This window comes from Pseudorca crassidens, chromosome 11 (assembly GCF_039906515.1).
Source record: "Pseudorca crassidens isolate mPseCra1 chromosome 11, mPseCra1.hap1, whole genome shotgun sequence".
Classification (NCBI taxonomy): domain Eukaryota; kingdom Metazoa; phylum Chordata; class Mammalia; order Artiodactyla; family Delphinidae; genus Pseudorca; species Pseudorca crassidens.
In genome coordinates this window covers 8,455,426-8,462,922 of record NC_090306.1, presented here as the reverse complement: position 1 = coordinate 8,462,922, position 7,497 = coordinate 8,455,426, and the positions used below count along the sequence as shown (strand labels likewise).

The window sequence follows — 7,497 nt, the reverse complement described above, 5'->3', positions numbered from 1 at the left end:
AAGCCATGGTCTCTGCCTTCAAGGAGATCAGGGTTCTTGGGGAAGTAGAGTAGGAGATTACATAATATAAAGCTCAGATGAGTTCATGTGTCTTTTATTCATCAATTATGACATAAAGGATGGGAAGAAAATTTGAGTGATGAGACTTCATGCATTCTTTTTTTAAAATTGAGGTAAAATTCCCATAACAGAATTAACCATCAACCATTCTTATCAGTGGCATTCAGTACAGTTCATCCTATTTTAAAAGAGATCTGAAGGAAATGAAACTGTCAATAGCAAAGACTAGAGAACTGAAGTACCTCAGTCTCTAAATATGTCACGTCACATTGCACCCAAATTCTTTCTGTTCTAATGATGCCCAATTTCTGCTTAGTTTGTTAACAATGCTGAGCAAACTGGCCATCTATTCAATCTATGACCTATATTTCTTGAATAGAACGTGTATTAGGTGTTAGTATCTAATTTGGAATTCTCCCAGCTGTGTATTTTCTTCAGTGTCTCCTATGATTGTAAAATCCATGTGGGGGGACTTCCCTGGTGGCGCAATGGTTAAGAATCCACCTGCCAATGCAGGGGACACGGGTTCGAGACCTGGAAAGATCCCTCATGCCGCAGAGCAACTAAGCCCATGGGCCACAACTACTGAGCCCGCATTCCACAAACAGTACTGGAGCCCGTGTGCCTAGAGCCCGTGCTCCGCAGCAAGAGAGGCCACTACAATGAGAAGCTCGCGCACGGAAACGAAGAACAGCCCCCGCTCGCTGCAACTAGAGAAAGCCCAGGCGCAGCAACAAAGACCCAACGCAGCCATAAATAAATAGATAGATAGATAAATAAATAAGTTTTTTAAAAAGTTAACATAAATTCCACATGGGCCAGTAACCTAACTAGTTGTTCATCACTATATCCCCAGAGGAGAACCGAGCACACAGATCATGTAAAAAGCATTTGTGAATGATTGATTACCTACTCCTGGGATCTTTATTTTCACTTGTCCCATATATATTGCCTCATGTCATAGCAGTGGTCAATATAATCTGGTGCACCCAGTAAAGACTTGGGGCTGCGATTGTCCCTGGAGCTAAAGTCAAATCCTGACCATTCTGAGCACCAATGAAGGCAGCTGTTATTGGGTCGCACAGGAGGTGGCGCTGTTGCGCTTTATCATGACTATGATTTCACCTGGACAGGCGTCTCCTTTATACTGGTCTTTCAATCGCTAGTGAAGGAATTGAATAAGTTGATCAGCGACAAGTCCAGCTTTTACAGTTTCGGCAGAGGTTTCCTGCTGGTTCATGTGTGGTGAGTCCCGGAAACCTCAGTGCCCGCAGACTTTCCTTTGTGGGAACCCCGCCCAAACTCCATCCTTTGCTGGCAGCCACGCCCCACAGTGGGAAGGAGGGACTGAAAAGCATTTCCTTGAGGACGGCACAGCTTGCCCTACCCAAAACAGTCTTTTTTTTTTTTTTATTCCTGGTTGGGCCCGTTTCATCTGAAATACAGAGTGACCGGAGGAAGGACACGGTAGTAAAAAGGGTTTGGGGGTACTAAGGGTGGGAGGGGGATGGCAGTGATGCAGCTCTGGGTGGACTTTGATGTTTGGGAAGAAAAAAAGGGAGGCGGCCGAAAGTGGGGTGGTTGCGAGTGGCTGTTTCTATTTTATGTGAACAGCGATCACCAGGTGAATGAATCTGTATTTCTTTGGAACAAGCATCTCGTGGGTTTTGGCTTCTGTCTTTTTTTAAGGAGAGGCTAAACTTGCCTCAGCAATTTTGGCAAGGATAGAGGCAGCCAGAAAGCGAAGTGATGAGGGGTCTCTGTGTATTACTGGAGAGGAGGCCATCAGGAGAAGGGAGATATATAGAAACAAGCATGTACAGGAATTACAGTACTTGTCACAGGACAATACAGTCGTTCAGACGTGCCGCCTTGGGCTCCCTGCTGTCAGCTTCAGTTCCTCATCTCTTATGCATAATGAAGAACGTAATTACCTCACGGGGTTGTTGTGATATTTAAATGAGATGAGATAATATCTGTAATCACGCTTAAAAATCGTGCAGTCTGATAATGCTGTTCTTCGTTTACCGAATTTCAGTTTCCTTCTTAATTTGTCTTCTTTTTCTTTTTTATTGAAGTATAGTTGATTTACAATATTATTAGTTTCAGGTGTACAGCATAGTGATTCAGTATTTTTATAGATTTTACTCTGTTAAAAGTTATTACAAAATAATGGCTATTATCCCCTGTGCTGTGCAATATATCCTTGTTGCTTATGTATTTTATACAAAGTAGTTTGTATCTCTTAATCCCATACCCCTATCTTGCTCCTTCCCCCTTCCCTCTCCCCACTGGTAACTACTACTTTGTTTTCTATATCTGTGGGTCTGTTCTGTTTTGCTATATACATTCATTTGTTTTATTTTTTATATTCCACAAGTAGGTGTGAATACAGTATTTGTCTTTCTCTGTCTGACTTATTTTACTATGCATGCTGTTCTCTAGGTCCATCCATGTTGCTGCAAATGGCAGAATTTCATTCTTTTTTATGGCTGAGTAATATTCCATTATATATACTTATATAATGTATATATGTCTTTTTTAATCCATTTGTCTGTTGATGGCCACTTGGGTTGCTCCTATATTTTGGCTATTATAAATAATGCTGTTTTGAACATTAGTGTGCATGTTTTTTCAAATAAGTGTTTTCATGTTTCCGGATATATACCCAGGGGTGGATTTGCTGGGTCATGGTAATCCTATGTTTAATTTTTTGAGGAACATCCATCCTGTTTTCCATAGCAACTGCACCAATTTACATTCTCACCATTAGTGTACGAGAGTTCCCTTATCTCTACATCCCTTCCAACATTTGTTATCTAAAGCTATTCTCACAGGTGTGAGATGATATCTCATTGTGGTTTTGATTTGCATTTCCTTGCTGATTAGTGATGTTGAGCAACTTTTCATTTGCCTGTTAGCCATCTGTATGACTTCTTTGGAAAAATGTCTATTCAGGTCTTCTGACCATTTTTTTGATTGGGTTGTTTGGTTTTTTTTAATATTGAATTGGATGAGCTGTTTGTGTATTTTGTATATTAAGCCCTTGTTGGTTGTGTCATTTGCAAACACTTTCTCCTATTCCATAGGTTGTCTTTTTGTTTTGTTGGAGGCTTCCTTTGCTGTGCAAAAGCATTTAAGTTTAATTAGGTCTCATTTGGTCACTTTTGCTTTTATTTCTTTTGCCTTAGGAGACTGATCCAATAAAATATTGCTATGATTTATGTCAAGGAGTGTTCTGCCTATGTTCTTTTTTAGGAATTTTATGGTTTTAGGTCTTACATTTAGGTCCTTTAACCATTTTGAGTTTATTCTTGTATATGGTGTCAAGAAATGTTCTAATCTCATTGTTTTATGTAGCTGTCCAGTTTTCCCAGCACCACTTGTTGAAGAGACTGTCTTTTCTCTGTTGCATATTCTTGCTTCCTCTGTTGTAGATTAATTGACCATAAATGCGTGGGTTTATTTCTGCTTTCTATTCTGTTCTATTGATCTATGTGTATGGTTTTGTGCCAGTACTGTGCTATTTTGATTACTGTAGCTTTGTAGTCTAGTCTGAAGTCAGGGAGAGTGATTCCTCTAGCTGTGCTCTTCTTTCTCAAGATTGTTTTGGTTATTTGGAGTCCTTTGTGTTTCCATACAACTTTCTTAAGTATTTGTTCTAGTTCTGTGAAAAATACCATTGATATTTTAATAGAGATTGCATTGAATCTGTAGGTTGCCTTGGGTAGCATGGTCATTTTAGCAATATTAATTCTTCCAATCCAGGAACAGGATATATCTTTCCATCTGTTTGTGTCATCTTCAATTTCTTTCATCAGTGTCTTATAGTTTTCAGAGTACAGTTCTTCTGCCTCCTTAGGTAGGTTTATTCCTAGGTATTTTATTCTTTTTGAAGTGATTATAAATGAGTTTTGATCCCCTTCCCTCTGTCTTCTCCTTTGATAACCCCTTTAATGAAAATACTGGTGCACTTAATGTTATCCCAGAGATCTCTTAGATTGATTTCATTTATTAAAATTTGCTTTTCTTTCTTTTTTTTTTTTTTTGCGGTACACGGGCCTCTCACTGTTACGGCCTCTCTCGTTGCGGAGCACAGGCTCCGGACGTGCAGGCTCAGCGGCATGGCTCACAGGCCCAGCCGCTCCGCAGCATGTGGGATCTTCGCGGACCGGGGCACGAACCCGTGTCCCCTGCATCGGCAGGCGGACTCTCAACCACTGTGCCATTAGGGAAGCCCAAAATTTGCTTTTCTTTTTGCTGTTATGATTGGGTGACTTCCATAATTCTATCTTCCAGATCGCATACGTGTTCTTCTGTATCACTTAGTCTGCTATTCATTCTTTCTAGTGTGTTTTTTATTTGTTATTGAGTTCATCATTTTTGATTGAGTTTTTAAAAATATATTCTAGTTCTTTGTTAAAATTCCCATGGTGTTCATCTATTCTTTTCCTTAATTTAGTTAACATCCTTATTACTAATGCTTCGAATTCTTTACCTGGTAATTGTTTATTTCTGTTTGTTATTTATTTTTTCAGCATTTTTTTTTTGGTTTAACTTTCTCTGACTGTATTGACTCTATGAACAGTTACCTCTTGCAGTCTTGAAGGGGTGTTCTTGTGTAGGAGCATCCCTGTACAGACTATGTGTGCCCAGTGCCTTTGGTGGGAGAGCTGGATTTACTGTGTATGCAATCATGTCTTTCCTCAGGGCGTGCCAGCAGCTATCATTTTGGTAGGAGGTGGGGCTGGACATGGAGGGGCTGGAGCTGGAGCTGGTGTGAGGCGGGACTTCCCCTCTTCTCAGTGGCCATCGCTGCCCTATTGGGGGTGGGGTATGACCCCAAGTTGCTGGAGCAGAAGCCCTGAGGGTTGGGCCAAGCTGGCTCTGTTTCCTTTAAGTGTGTTTTCCCCTCCCTCTGTTCTGGGACCCTTGTCTGAATTGTCTCTGATGTGCTGCACGTGCAGATGCCTGCAATTGTTTCCCTTGCTCTGCTCAGAAGTAGCCTTGGATCCAGGTCCCTTTTGCCCCTCACAGCTGATCACTGCCCCACCCAGGTCACCTCTGCATTGAACAGCTGAGCTTTCTTCCTGGCTGTGGCCACCCCAGATCCAGTGTCACACTGAGACCCAGAGCAAGTGGGGCTGGAGAGTTCACTCTGCTTGGGCTGGGGCACATGCCGAGGCTTTCTCGGGAAACCTGGCAGCCACTGGAGTAGCCCTCACTCCGTCCTCTCCACTTTGCCTCAGGGGCAAGCCAGCACATGTGCACTCCTCACGAGTGAGTCCAGGCTCCCCACAGCTCTCCTGTTAGCCCCAGTGGTCTTCCCACAAGCCAAGGGAGCTCATCTCCCCTGTGTAGGACCCCAGAACTGGGATGCCCAATATGTGGCTTGAACTGCTCGCTCCCCAGCATGGGTCTTCACCTGTGTAATCCTCCTTTTCCCCTGAGTCCCCTTCCAGGGGCACAGGTCCTAACCTGATCATTTCTCTTCCCTTCTTATCCAGTTACGTGTGGATCTTTCTTATAGCCTTGTTTGTACAGGAGTCTTTCTGCCAGTCTCTAGTTAGTTTTCAGTGAGAATTCTTCCATATGTAGATGTATTTTTGATGTGTTCGTGGGGGAGAAGTGAGCTCCACCTCCTCCTACGCCACCATCTAGATTGATCCCATCTCTGTCTTCTCTTTTTCTTCATTTGTTTTTCCTTTCTGTCAATCCCTCAACCTCATTCCCATGTTGTCTCCTATCTTTCCCTGTTATTTCTGTGACTGTGGACTCCTGATACGAATCCTCTTCCCATCTGAGTTGTTCTACATTTCAGACCAAGCTTTCTTCCCACTACTTACTTGCAGCCATCGGTAGTTATGGTGATAAAGGCATTAAGCTACTGGAATGTGTAACACACCCACACTGAAAAGTACCCGGAAAAAGCCCTGTTCCCAAGTGCTAGGGGTACAGCCAGGAAGAAAATAGCCAAAGTCCCCAAATTCTTGTTCTCATGAAGGCTTTCATGCTTTCCCTTCTAACTCCCCACCAGGCTACTGCTCTGTGTCTACTTCTCGGCTGTGCTAATGAAAGGACGTAAAGAAACTGAGTATGCCCTCAAGGAAATTACTATCTGGTTAGAAAGAAACAGATAATCATAGGCAAATTGATTAAGTACTGAATAAGTAAGTTGGGTATTCAATGCTCTATATTAGCATATCATTTCTTGGATACAGTTTCTAACTGGGGAAAGTACAAGTAGAAGGGAATAAATGTACACAAAGAAAAAGGAGATATTATATACATAGTGTAAAGTGGAAAGAGTCCTGTCCTGAGTCCAAGGATCTGAAATCTGTTTTAAGCTCTGGTACTTTTTGTGAGCAAAGAACAAGGTACTTACCTCAGTGTGCTTAGTTGTTTTATTATTATTATTTTTTTTCTGTCTTAGAAAATAAAGGGTTGAGGTAGACTGGCAAATCTTGGGAATTCTTCCAGATTAAAAAACTGGGTCTTTTATTGTGGAATTTCTCATAATTTCTCTCAGTTTCCTAACCAGAATGATCATGAGGAGATAGGTTAGAATTTAGCTGTGGAGACAGTCAACTCGGGATAAGGAAAGGAAAATGGGGATGAAGTGAAAGGGTTCCTATCCATGTCTTAGCTTCAACCTCATTTCCTAAAGTTAGTCTTACCCCCCTCAGCTCAGGTGGCCTTCTCCACAACGTTCCCCTGCCTACAACGCTAGCTGAACTGGGCGGTGTAGACTCCAGCTACATAACGCCGTGAAGGCCCCTTCCTAAGCGAGAGATTTCAGGGAACAGAAGGATTTCCTGATGCTCATGCTTCCTTTAACCCTCATCAGTCTAGGTTCTATCTCAGCTTTTAAGCATTGTCTGCCCCTGCACCTAATCTGCTTTCTTACTTATAATGATAATCGTTCTTGGCCTTGATGTAGCCAATAGCCAGTACAGCCGATTCTTTTTCTTTTTAATTAAAGAGTAATTGGCCTACGACACTATGTTAGTTCCAGGTGGACAAAATAGTAATTCAGTATCTCTTTACATTACAAAACGATCAACCCAATAAGTCTAGTTACCATCTGTTACCATACAAAGTTATTACAATGTTATTGACTACCTTCCCCAGGTTGTATATTTCATCCAAGTGACTCATTTATTTTGTAACTAGAAGTTTGTACCTCTTAATCTCCCTCACCTACTTCACTGGTTGTCCCTCCCTCCTCCCCTATGGCTGCCACCTGTTTGTTGTCTGTATCTATAAGTCTATTTCTCTTTTGCTGTGTTTGTTCATTTGCTTTGTTTTTTTAGATCCCGCATATATGTGAGATCATACAATATTTGTCTTTCTCTGTCTGACTTATTTCACTTAGCATAATGCCCTCTAGGTCCATTAATGTCAAAAATGGCAAGATATCATTCTTTTTTATGACTG

The 7,497-nt window shown here is 41.8% G+C and overlaps 1 protein-coding gene across 5 annotated transcripts in view; it reads left to right on the top strand.

Annotated features, from left to right (window-relative positions):
• The first annotated feature begins 1,225 nt into the window (after window positions 1-1,225).
• STYK1 (serine/threonine/tyrosine kinase 1) overlaps window positions 1,226-7,497 on the top strand; it is a 55,480-nt gene continuing 49,208 nt past the window's right edge. For 3 of the 5 annotated variants that reach the window (XM_067695697.1, XM_067695695.1, XM_067695696.1), the window contains exon 1: window positions 1,324-1,527. The gene's annotated coding sequence lies outside the window, so the exon portion shown is untranslated. The other 2 variants (XM_067695698.1, XM_067695694.1) reach the window with 2 other exon arrangements.